This window comes from Oreochromis niloticus, linkage group LG6, assembly GCF_001858045.2.
Source record: "Oreochromis niloticus isolate F11D_XX linkage group LG6, O_niloticus_UMD_NMBU, whole genome shotgun sequence".
NCBI lineage: Eukaryota > Metazoa > Chordata > Actinopteri > Cichliformes > Cichlidae > Oreochromis > Oreochromis niloticus.
Window position 1 is genome coordinate 18979241 of NC_031971.2, and position 13899 is coordinate 18993139.

At 38.3% G+C, this 13899-nt stretch overlaps 1 non-coding gene across 1 annotated transcript; it reads left to right on the forward strand.

The window, feature by feature from the left end:
- The first annotated feature begins 10784 nt into the window (after positions 1-10784).
- Positions 10785-10867, forward strand: trnal-uag (transfer RNA leucine (anticodon UAG)). The gene has a single exon. It is a non-coding gene; the product is annotated as a tRNA-Leu (tRNA).
- The last annotated feature ends 3032 nt before the right edge of the window (positions 10868-13899 follow it).

Below are 13899 nucleotides of genomic sequence, written 5' to 3' on the forward strand. Positions count from 1 at the left end.
TATGCTCATAGTGCTGTGGGCTGTGCAAACAGCCCCACACACATGCTCATCTATTCAGACAGACGTTCGGGTAATGTTGTGTTCGGTGTTATTTTACTTGGTTCATGAATGTTCATTTTGGCCGTGTAGTAGTTGCCTTTTTTTTACTAAGACCTCCGTAAAGCACGTTGTGATTGGTTTCTTGTTTTAAAGAGAGCTATATAAATACATTTTACTTACATGCATCTGATGGATAGTGCATCATTTCAGTCATCAGGGTCTGCACAGCCTTGTTAAAATGGCAGTTTTTCGTGATGTAAAAAAAGAGACCAATATCTATCTATCTATACCATCAGGATATGACTGTGTTCAAAATAAACCAATCAGATTCAAATTCGTGTTAAATAGTAGTCAGTACATACCTGCCACCAGTGTGGCTGATTAAAGTCAAAGTTCAGCTGTCCTAAGACTTTTCTGACTTTACTCGGTTGCATCTTACAAAGAGCTTACAAAGCATTGCTTAAAGATATGGTATCAGTCAGGAGAAGGGTGCAAATGATGTCCTAAGGCATTAGATACGGTATACTGTGTGAGATAGTGAAGACAGTCGTCAACAAGTGGAGAAAATATAGCGTAACGGTTAAAAGACGAGAAGAAAACGGGTGAGGAATGCTGCCATGTTTCTATATATTTTCCTCATTATTTCTTCAAAAATAATCATTAAAACATGATGAACATGTTTTAAAGAAAACTCCTACAGTTTGCCCCAGAGTCACATAATCAGACCTGGGCTTTGTACGGCCTTTGGGTCACATCCAGCCCTTTGGTTATGGTGCACTCGACACAGCTTAGTTATTCATATTTGTATGTGGGATAACAAACGAGTTTGAGATTATGGAGTTGACAGCAATGCACTCATGAAAGGTTCCTGGAGTTCCTGCATGCTTGAACAGACAGGCGCTAAAATGGGACAAACGGCCAATGTTACAACCGATGGCTATCCAAATCTGAAAGAGAGCCAAAATTGGTGTTGGTGTTATACACCAGGATTTGTTGCATTTTGTTGTTGATGAAATTTTGTCATATACATATGAGTTAACTTCATGGGGGTCAGAGCACCGAGTCACAGTTTGTTGCACTTTGGAGGGGCATGAGACCGAACACGGTGACATAGGCCACCACACAGCTACCAGACAGCCATCACATGGCTCAGTCTTGGTGTTAAACAGTGTTACATAGAGTATGGTACCTGAGATCTGAAATTAAGAACACTCACATGCAGAATTTAAGGCAGATCTTGCATTTGCTCAGACCTTGAACCTTATTTTAATGCTTTTGTTCAAGCCCAAAGCTGAGAGAAAAGAGAAAGGAAAACTGCAGATGAAGAAATTAAACTACAAGCAAAATAGCAGTAGCACTTTAAAAAGAAAAAGTTAAGTTTTTGAAATTTAGCAAAAACATGCAAATTTTATTTACTTCTTTTTTTTTAGGAATATTGATAAAATAGCGATAAAATGTTGCTGTGTTTACTATACCTAGTTCACATTTTCATTGCCTAATTGTAACATCTACTCTTACCAGTAGAAGTTAAAGCAGATAAAATCGAAATGAGTTCAGCTTATTGGTGTGACCCTCCGCAACAGTCCCAGTTTTCCCTGTTTCCTGGCCCCTTGGAAAAATTAATTGCCCACCCCATATCCATGTAGGTACAGTATACATTACACTGAATAAAAAAATTGCACCCTAACTAGAGTTCACTAGACTTAAAAACAAAAGATCATTTGTGTTATCTTCAATCAATACTTGTATCAGCAGAAGTGATTTCATGCAGTATGGTTCATTCTGATATGAGTCAGTTTCAATGGATGGTTTCATGCAGATATTTTTTTAACTTGATCCATAACAAGTAAGTGCTACATACATTTGTATTAAACTGAGTGTTTTATGTGTGAGGGAGATGAGGAGCAGTGCCAGATGCTGCTTCTGAGGGAAGAGCTTCATGTTTGTAAAAAAAACAACAAAAACAAAATAAAAAACAGACAGAAAATAAAACATCTTTATCTTAAAGGTTTCTTTTATCCACACGTGTCTGATCAATTGTCTATCTGGTGTCAGCTGTGTTACATGTGATTTCTTTCGCCACGTGTCTGATGACCTGTGTTACGTGTGATCTTTGTATCTAAATCTTTTAAATGTTGGCTGAACTGCAATTAAAAAAAAGTTATTCATAGAGAGGGAAGTCTTACATAAGGATGCTGAATGACTTTCAGCTCAGCAATCCAAAGCATGCTTCCAAATCATTAAAAGAATGGCTTCACCAGAACAAGGCTAAAACCAAGACCTGGATCAAGTAGAAATATCCGTAAGGCTGTGAGAAGAGGGCTGTGCACAGGAGATGCCCTCACAGTCTGACAGATCTTGAGCGCTTTTAACACGGGAGAGTGGGCAAGTGTGGCTGAATGAAGACAGGCTCATGCCCAAGAAGTCTGAATGCTCTATTAAAATGAAATAGTACTTCAGCAGTATTAGTTTAAGGATGTGCCCATCAACATAACCAGGCTGTTGTAGTAAGTTTTAACTCATAAAAAATTATTTTATTTTTGTAGGTTTTATCACAGCTTGGCTGATGAGGCTTTGATGGATGTGTTTATTGAGACTAATTTTCCTATATCTTGCCTCTGACATGTGCCCTCCGTGTAATAAAATACTGAGAGCATCAGTACAAATTTTCAATTTGTATTCAGGTCTGGGCCTTTAGCTGAACCAGGCCTGAAGGTTCAGTGTAAAAATTGACTGTTATCTGTAATTGTTCATAACTTTCTCCACCTCGAGTGAAGCTGCCAAAAAAAAGCTCCAAAGCCCGACGCTGCTACCACCATCTATCATTAAGGCTTTGGCATTCTGCTGATGATGTGCTGTTTTTGTACCAACCACACTTTTTTCAATTATAGCCAGAAAGCATGCTTTTGGAAGAGATGATGTATATTGCAAATTTTAATATTTTATTTTTATTTTTAATATATTGTATATTTTTCACAGGGCTGGATTCATTGTACATAATGAACAATCCAGAGTAGGAATAGCAGTTAAAAATTTATTAGAGATTTTGCACCATATCAGTGTGTGTGTGTGTGTGTGTGTGTGTGTGTGTGTGTTTTAAAGATTATTGTCTGACCTGTGTGCAAACAAAAAGATGTTGTATAGTTCTGAGTAAATCCAGGGTAAGTAGCTATTAAGGAGGGTGAATTATAACATCTGTTGGTACATGATAGGAGATTATACGGATAAATAGGGTGTTTATCCAGCATGGTTTTATAATTAAAATAGATTAATCTGTTTTGATAGGACCAGATCATTAAGTACACAATAATGTGTAGTGCACAAAGAACTGGTCATAAAGAGAGTCAAAGCTATGAGGGGCCGTACAAGCCAAAATTCATTCTTTCACTCTCACACACATATATTCTTCTTTCACACACATATATTTTCACTCTCACACACATATATTCTTCTTTCACACACATATATTTTCACTCTCACATACATATATTTTCACTCTCACACACATATATTCTTCTTTCACACACATATATTTTCACTCTCACATACATATATTTTCACTCTCACATACATATATTTTCACTCTCACACACATATATTCTTCTTTCACACACATATATTTTCACTCTCACACACATATATTCTTCTTTCACACACATATATTTTCACTCTCACATACATATATTTTCACTCTCACACACATATATTTTCACTCTCACACACATATATTTTCACTCTCACATACATATATTTTCACTCTCACACACATATATTTTCACTCTCACACACATATATTTTCACTCTCACACACATACATTCTTCTTTCACACACATATATATTTTCACTCTCACATACATATATTTTCACTCTCACATACATACATTTTCATTTATGCATTCCTACATTTTGCTCTCATTTACATGCATTCAATATGCATTTAATCTCACAAATAATATATGTATGTAAGAAGAGAATGCATACATGTCAGAAGAAAATATATGTATGCAAGAGAATAATGTATGTGAATGAAAGAGTATAGTGGAAACGGAAGGAGTTTAATGGAAACGGAAGGCTGGGTGTCTGTACCGCTGTGATTGGCTGAGAAGCACGCGCGGGTCACTTTCAAGTGTCTGACAGTATGGAGGGGGGAGAAGAAACTCGAGTTCTTCAGCAAGCTATCGGGGTTTTAAGAAATATTTTATCATCTCCTGAAACGGTCACATCGTTGTCCTCGTCACTTGATCGAGATGGGACGGGCTCAACTTTTTTTTTTACGTGCGCTCAAATTTTTTTTAGGTGCGCTCAGAATAGTGGGACAAAAATAAGGCCATAGGTAACAGGCATCTCCGAAAATGTTAGAGCACTTATGGAAATATGTGATGTCTTGATGAATCAAGCAGATATTTGAAGTTTACACAGCACCATTCTCGCATGAAAATATCTTAAAAGTTTATTTTGTGACCTATGGCGTTATTTTTGTGCCACAAAACCAGCCAATCACAGACTTGGATGCAAAAATATCTGATTGGCTGTTCTGGTCTCCAATCAGCTCGAAATGACGAAATGCAATATCTCAGAATCCATTTCGTCCAAAACTCAAACGAGGCAGTGGCAGAGAAGCACAGAGTGGCGGAGTTTGAAATATTACTCTTTCTGGGTTACTGTGGCGTTATTTTTGTGCCACTATTCTGAGCGCACGTAAAAAAAAAAGTTGAGCCCGTCCCATCTCGATCAAGTGACGAGGACAACGATGTGACCGTTTCAGGAGATGATAAAATATTTCTTAACACCCCGATAGCTTGCTGAAGAACTCGAGTTTCTTCTCCCCCCTCCATGCTGTCAGACACTTGAAAGTGACCCGCGCGTGCTTCTCAGCCAATCACAGCGGTACAGACACCCAGCCTTCCGTTTCCATTAAACTCCTTCCGTTTCCACTATACTCTTTCATTCACATACATTATTCTCTTGCATACATATATTTTCTTCTGACATGTATGCATTCTCGTCTTACATACATATATTATTTGTGAGATTAAATGCATATTGAATGCATGTAAATGAGAGCAAAATGTAGGAATGCATAAATGAAAATGTATGTATGTGAGAGTGAAAATATATGTATGTGAGAGTGAAAATGTATGTGTGTGAGAGAAGAATGTATGCGTGTGAGAGTGAAAGAATGAATTTTGGCTTGTACGGCCCCTCATACAAAGCAAACAAGTTCAGAGGAGAGGTGAATAATTACCCTTTAACATAATTTTTCCATTGCACTCCCTCTTAAGGTATGAATAGGAGAATGCAAAACATTAAAAATAAGAAAAACGCATCAAACAACAAACAGATTTAACACAGTTAAGGGGTTAATGTAAAGTAAGCTTTAAAAAAGCTCTACACAATGCCCACAGGTCGAGTCTAGTCTGCAGCATCTTACCTTTCATTAAAAAGATTTAATGAACCTAAAACCAGTTTGGTCAGGGTTTGAGTTACATAAAGAAAATCAAAGTTTATATAACAACTGGGAAGTTTACTGTAGTTACCACAAGTAAATACTAAAGGATATCAGAGGTTTGAATACCACAGAGTGACCAGGTCTTCTTGTTTGTAGGGAGGTGAAATATTGAATTAGTGATAAAACAATGATGAGATCAAAAGTATTTGTCAATAATCAATACAAGGTCAGTAAGTATTTTTATCAATCAGAGTGATGTGGAAATATAAGCTATAGCCAAAATTTGGCATATCTCAGTGTGGTGTACAGTGTGGCCTTAAAAACCTTTGAGGAAACTGGACAAGTGCAGGACAAAAGAAGATGTGGCAGGCCTAGAAAATTATATACATCAAATGAACAGTATCTGAAAGTCCTGTCCTTCAGAAATAGGAAAAATCCAAACAAAGACCTGACACACGACCTGGGAGATGCATCTGAACCTTCAGATGATCCATTTACTGTTCACTGAAGCCTCATCAGAAATGGTGTGAGTGGAAGGGTCAAGAAGCCGTTCTTAAGGACAGGAAACAGGGAGAAAAGGCTGAGGTATGCCAAATTACACAAGAACTGGATGGAAAATCAGTAGAAACACTTGATATGGAGTGATAAATCCAAAGTTTGGCTCAAATTGTTATCAGTACGTACATGAGGGGGAGAAGAGAGAGGTATGACAGAGTTTTACAGACATCTGTTAAACACTGTGGAGACTGTCTTCTCCATGACAAGACACTGTATATAAATCAATGTCTCTGCAGTGGACGTGTTTCATGTGAAGGAGGAAATTCCATGGGAAGCAGGAGCTGTTTGTTTAATGGATTGACCCTTAGTTTAACTTCTAGACCACCCCTTGCTGTTTTGTCCACAAGTCCAAACCCATAAGTCAACAGGAAGTTATCCTGATGATTCAGTCGTGCACCTCTCGGATGTCTTCGGCGTTTGTGCTCTGGCCGATAATTGTAGACGCTGATCTTGCACGTTGCCACCCTTCCTGTGTTGTACTTTTTCGGTGCTTAGTGAAAAGAAGGAAGTTTGAATCTTTTGAATAATCAGCAGATTATTCATACTCTGCTGATTTAGTCTTTCAGTCACATTGTCCCAGTCCAAAAAAATATCATCTGACTCTCAGGACATTATTGAAACAAGTGGAGATATAATTAAAAAATATGTTGGTAAATAAATCTGACGTAGTTTAACACCACATGACTAATTGCTGTGTGTAAATCACCATCAGTAAATGGCTCAGATAAACTGTAAAGTGTGATCTTGCTGCTGAAAAAATGGGAACTGCTTTTCTGTGCATGACAGCGGGGTATTTCTCTTATCAGTGCTCCAAGTTACCAAGTCTGAAATGGATTAAACAGACTCAGAAATGTTTCCAGCAATATTTTTTGTGCCAGTGAAACAATGACAGTTTGTTGAAAGTGTAACTGGTCTGACTGCAGTTGTGTGCTAATCATTAAATTGGCTTAGTTGCTTTTCCTTTTCAGGTTTAAGGCTTTACTTTACTTTATTCCCTGAATCTCACCTTGAAAGCTTCAGTTTAGATGCTGTTTGGAACAAATACAAAATTATCAGCACACACCTCCAACAGTCCTGGCTTAGTTTCTTTTAGGTATTTCCTCTTTCTGGAGAACTGAAATGACTGACTCATGCGAGAAACCACCCAACCCCAGCCTAGCCTTTTTCCATTGAAGCATCAATGACAAAACTGTTTGTGTGGGCTCCCTCTTGTACACCTAAAATTGATAAAACTCTGCTGTTGTTCACATATTTCAAACAATGTTCTGTGTTAAATATTTGAGTATATGATCTGTGCTCTCTTTAACTGTTAGAGTTCAGAAAACTCTGTATAGCTCACCAGTCACAGTGTGAAGTAATAAAGGAAATGTACATGCACTCATCATGGGCATGAATGTTATTGTGTAAGCATACACTAACCTAAATCTTTAAATAAGCGCTGATGAAGGTTTTACAGTATATTTAAACCAGGTCAAGGCCTGTTTATTTCGTTGGTGATCACGATTGACTAGTAGAAATTGGTAGTTTCTCTTTCATAGCATAAAAATATTTTTTGTGCTAGCACTCATTGGATTGACCAGTACTAGAGCAATAGGAAAGTCCAAGGGACTCAGTGAAGATCTAAGAAGGAGAAGTGTAGATTTATAATTCAGGTCTTTTGGAGCTATTTCTAAACAACTGCAGATTCCAACAATTGTACATAAGTACAAGTTATTATACGGACTGACACCTGAGAAGGCATGAGTTAGGAACGACCCAGGAACCACCAAGAGCTGCACAAAAAACAAAGCCCCTGCTCCAAAATCGACATCTTCGAGCTCAACTGAAAATTGGAGTTGTCCACATGGACAGGGCAAATGCCTTCTGGAGAAAGGTTTAATGGTCAGATGAAATAAAGGTTAAACTATTTGGGCACAATGACAAGAGAAATGTTTGGTGGTGTAAAGGTGAGACTTTCAAACCTAAGAACACTGTACCAGCTGTCAAGCATGGTGTTGGTAGCATCATGCTCTAGGGCAACAGTTAGATGGTCAAAATGATCCCAAACAAAAAATCAAGACTGTTTTTTGAAAGATAAAGAAGGCTAATGTCAAACTTCTGGAATGGCCTTCCCAAAGTGCTGACCTGAAAATACTGAAGATCTGTGGACTATGCTTAAGAACTGAGTTTGTGCCAACCAAGTTTCATGAAACTTTACAAATTCTGTCAAGAAGTGTGTTCAAGTATCCGGCCAGGATTATACCAGAATCTCATTGATGCCTATAGGAAGCATCTGGCTGAGGTGCAACTTGATGAGGGGACATTAAAACAAATAATAATGGGGATGTATGGATATATTTGCAGACAGGATTATAGGTATTTTTATTTTACCCTGTGTTGATTAGAGAAAATCCCTCCCAAGTTTTAAAAAATTACAACTTGTGCAACAATTTCTTCCACTAGAAGTGTACTGGAATGATGCAGCTTATGCCGTCAGAGCTATATTCCCACAAAGCACTGCACCTCAGCTGAGTCTTCAGAAACTTGTGAAGCAGAAAGCTTCAAGAGCTCCACTGTGTGAATGCCTTCAATTTAAGAGGCTTTGCATATAAATGGTACTATTAAATTTCAGGGCAAAGTGTTGCTACTTTCTACTGTCTGATTTTGGGAGCTTGACAAATCATACTGCAGAATATCAAGCTAACAAAACATTTTGTCTTTGTTTTTCTAACTGGGTGCTTGCCCAGAAAATAAAATCCAATAAAAGATCAAGTATCAGCCACAACACTGCTCTGCTTTTTCTGCTGAACAAGCCTTTCTGTGCTGCCAGCAGGGTTCCAGCAGGCTTTTTTGAGCATGTGCAAATCTAAGGGTTAGTTTATTTCAGTCATGTAGCAAACATCTTGGACAAAGGGATGCAGTAAAAGTTCACTTCTGTTCCTACAGACATTAATGTATTCTCTGGGCCTAATTATTGTACACTGAGGCAAACAAAACTTCAAAACTGGTGCTTCAATTTTTATTTATATCATTTTAACATATTTCTATGTTACAGTGAAGAATTATCATAAGTATGTTTCAAGTTTCATGGGTGCCCAAGTTTTTAAATGGTTAATTTGTTGTAGAAATCCTTACACTGTAAGGCACTGATCACAAAGGCACAAATAACTTCAAAAGCAGTACCTTAACAGATGCTACACCAATGATGAGCTGTTTTACCATTAAGTTATAAAGTAAGGTACTTTATATTCTGTTATATGAAAGGAGAATAGAAGCATCTCACTGAATTGTCCTCTAACTTTACTGAAAGTAGCATCCTGCGCAAGAAAATCAGTCTAGTGGAATATCATATGGAAGGATAACCTGTGTGTATCATGCATACATACAGTATGTTCCTATGTAATATACTAAGTAGCCTTTGCTCAGTTTGTCTGTACAGCATCTTCCAGCATTATCGAAATTGAGTTTTTTTGCACAAAACTTACAGTATAGCCATAAATGCAAAGTGCAAATAATTTGTAGTTTAATAAACAGCAGTTGAGGTAAATGTAGATTATATTGCACACTTTCTTGAATACGAGTGCTGATGAGGTCATTGTTTTGCTATTTTAGCTCACTGAAGGACACAGCAGGAAACCCTTTGGTCACAGCAAGACATATCAACACAGCCTGCTCTGACTGACAGTATTATATAAGCGCAAAACAATTAATGTCCTTTCTTTGTGCTGATCCACTTTGATCACGTTCCTCTGCTGTCTTAATTACTTTACAGGGTGTCTCTGCTGAGGTGACGTGATTAGCACGTGAATATGCATGTGCTTGCTGCGTAATTAAAGTGCACAGAAATGCTGGCGTGGGATTGGAGAAGCAGTTGGATCACGAGAAAGGCCTCTCTGTCTGTTGGTCCACCAGGGCACAGAGACCTCACATTGTGTGTCAGGCCAGCGCTGGGTTACTGTATTGTCCGTTGCTTTCCCACCTCCCTTTCACTCTCCTGCGTAGCCACGCACCAGAGAAGAGGAAGAAAGTGGCTTTTCATTCATGGGTAACTTGGAGCATGCACAGGAACTCAATGAAGAGGGGAGCCAGTCAGCTGGCTACAACTGCCTTTTATGATCTTGAGCCATTTCCCAGCAACAAGCAACTTGCATGAACACTACAGAGTGACTCATTACCTCCAGCACCACCAGGAAGCAGTGAGCAGGGTGCAAAAGACCAATCAGAGTGCAATCTTTACTAGCAGGCTTTATTGCTGTAGTGTAAATTTTCTTTGGTCAGACTTCAAGGTCTACTTTGAGTTCGAAAGAGCATTCGCTACTGAGTCTCAGGGCGTTCAGTGCAGAACATTTTGTAAGGAAGTTTTCTTACTTATGTAAGAGGCCCAAATGTTTTCTGGAATAAATGAAAAGTCTGCATTTATAAAAGCTGTATTTTATCTATTAGCACATTTATTAGCATTGGGAGACTTAATTCAGCATCCAGGTTGATCATTAATAGGCAACAGTGTAATAACGACAGTAGCTGAGGACTCTCCGGGTCCAATTGTAATTTACCTTTTCACAAGCCCTACCCACCTCAACTACTGTTGCTTTTATTAGATATAATTAGACAAGTAAGATAAGCTTGAAGACACTATATCCAGCTCACCTTTGCTATTAAAACCACCTAAAAGAGCTTTCAAATATAGCTGAGAAAAAGAAAGTTCTCACAGGACTGTATGTAGTCCTGTGAAAAATTAAGTGCACCTTCGCTTTGTTTGTCAGGATGGCCGAGAGGTCTAAGGCGCTGCGTTTAGGCCGCAGTCTCCCCTGGAGGCGTGGGTTCAAATCCCACTTCTGGGACAATGTCCTATGGACAGACCAAAGTGGGGCTTTTAGGGAATAATACAGAGTGCCGTTTTAACACTAACCACAGCATATCAGCACACAGGATCTGGGCACCTTGCAGTTACCTTGAATTGACCATAATTTCCTCTGTATACCAAAGACAAACAAAACATAACCCCAAGCATGGCAATAAATCTACACCAGTATAGCTGAAAATTAAAATAATGAAGGTGTTGCAACGACACAGTCAAGTCCAGACCTCAAACTAATTGAAAAATGCTGTGGCACGACCTTCAAGCTGGTTTTATAGTCCTGAGAATGTCTCTGTCACATACAGGATTATCATGATTGTGATCGCTACATTAGCACTAACACAAAGTACAGGCTAGTCATAAGTAGTGCTTTTCACTGAAACTAATGTGGTTACATTTTCATAGATTACTTATATTACTGTTTTACCACTGGCAGCAATTAGCATGCTAACAATTGCAGACGTGCTCTGTGTAAATGTACAGACATGTCTCATGGTGTGTTTATGTTGCATGATACACAACAATATGAATATCACAGAACGTGAAGCAGAAAAGTTGCTCGGGTGGTGTCTTTACTGAAAAGTCTGCTTACTATGATCTCAAACAGAAAACTTATTAGGGTGTAATTTAATGTGAGCCACTCAATATAGTGTCTTTTTGTAAATGTGAGTATTTCCAAATTACTAATTAATTAATATTCGTTTCTGTTATCACGTCAGATCATGTCAGCATTCAAGATCGGCCTGCATCCGTGCCAAGAATGGCAGAAAAGATCCGTTGAAATGACGTCTGCAGAGGTGTGACCTGACTCCAAGTGCCCCATCTGTTTGGAAGCATTCAGCAACATTTCCCGCCTGGACCGCTGCCTGCACAGATTCTGCTTCCGCTGCATTTACGAGTGGTCCAAGAACAAAGCAGAGTGTCCGCTGTGTCTTACCACAGTATAAAATTAGACACGTTCACACCATGAATGACCCTCTTTGCATACATTTACACAACTTAAAGTGACATCTGAAGATTTTAGATAGATATTTTTCATGTCATGACTCGGCTGAGTTAAGGAATATAGTATAATCACACCACAGCATGTTAAAGCATCTATGGGAGTGTATAAGTTTGAAGTGTTAATCGCGGCAGGCGTTAATCCTCCAGAGACTTCACTGTCAGCTCCACTTTCTTTTGTATCCTTTCATCCCTGCTGCCCCTTACTCTGTTTCACTCCCTTTTGTGTATACTATCACACCACCGGTTATGCAACAGGTCTTGGCCAGAGGTCTGAGTTTTCTGTTGTTGTAGTGTAACAAGGAGCCCTGTGACGAAGTGTTTCGGCCAAATCTTTCCCTGCTCGCTGAAACTGATGCTTCCCTCCTCCTCAACTCTCTCTAGTCTCAAGTTGCCTTATATCAAACATGTTAACTATTAAACTGCCTGTTGGGGAGGTCCAAAAGAATAACACAGCTCAGTTTAGACTATTATGCCAGAGCTGTAAAAATCTATCCTGGCCTCCCTCCTTCTTACTTTTTATTTCATAAGAAAAACATAAAGCAAGGACATGTGCTTAGTAGGATATAGGAAGTGAAAGAAGTGTTACTAAAAGAAGTCTTTATAGTGATCATGAATCCGAAAGGGGAGATTAAATTACCCTTTTGACAATTGTGTTTTCAATAAATGCACATCTGGGTTTCTAAACGTCAGCTAAAGTAAGAGTGAAAGGGCGGGAGATTCTTATTTTTTATTTCTCAGTTTCTTTCATTTCTTTTTATTTCTTCTACAGTTAACCTGTTTTCATCAGGTTTGTGGCTGTGTCCAGATCCATGCTTTTGGAAATAAAGACTTCGCATTAGAAGTACTGCTTTGCTTTTCTGAACTGCGTCTGTGCTAAGATTATCTGAATATTTTCTCCACATGATCTCGATGTGCTAATTTAATTTAGCTTTAGAGGCCACTGTGTTCCCATTTGAAGTCACTGTCAAGCACAGAAAACCATGGCCAAAAACAAACAAAAGCACGGCAACCATGAACATCTCTGAATCACAGCTTCAGGTTAATGCAGGTTTGATTATAGAATAAAGACGGTACATGCGACCATATTAAAAACTGCACATTTACAAAGAACCTATGAAGCTTTGAAGCTCCAGGATTAAAGGGGTCTGCACTGAACCAGTAATGATCTCCCCTGTGATTAAAACAAAAGGAGTTTTGGAGGAAATCATTGTTGAAAAGTGACAATGTCATATTGCATGTGAGGGAACATACACAAAGTGTGACTGTAAGGTTTTCAGTGCCATCTCCAGACACTGCAACTGCACAGGTGATGCAGTTGCTTTATGTAAAAATATAAGAGAAAAAACTAAATGGTTCTTATGAGGGGAAATTTCTGTGTTTTTGCCCTCAAACGTCATCCTACATGATCAGGAGTTTAGCAAACAAAATCAGCACATCCGTACATGTTATACCCCTGAAGGATTTTATCTATATCAGATATTATGACTACTTTGTGTTCCTTACCAACAAACTACAAATGGGCTGAAAATCAAAGACCAAACAATACTTTAGCAGGGCTCGCAAAATTTCAAAATCTCTGGTAGCCCTTCGGGCAGGCACTCTTCAGTTTTTGGTAGCCCAAAATAAATTTAAGTAGCCCGAATAAAAAAGAGAGCAATTTTTTAATGTTTTGTTTCCTTTACAATATTATACATTAAAGTATAATATTGTAACAGAAACAAAAATTAATCAGAAAATTGTTAAATACAAATCACAACTGTATAAAAATTACAATCATCAACTCAAATACTTGGTTCTAATTGAACAGAAATTTCTATGAACTTGTAAGAACTGTGTAGAACATGAATCAGTCTATGTCAGATCCTGAATCTGAAATTTCCACTGAAGTCAAGGGTAAGGGGCAAGTGGAACCAAGATTGAGGCCATTTGCTTTTTGAAGTTTGCAAAACTGCTAAATTTGGCCAATGGTGGTTCACTCTTTGCAACATAGTACGCTTTTGAAAGATTTTT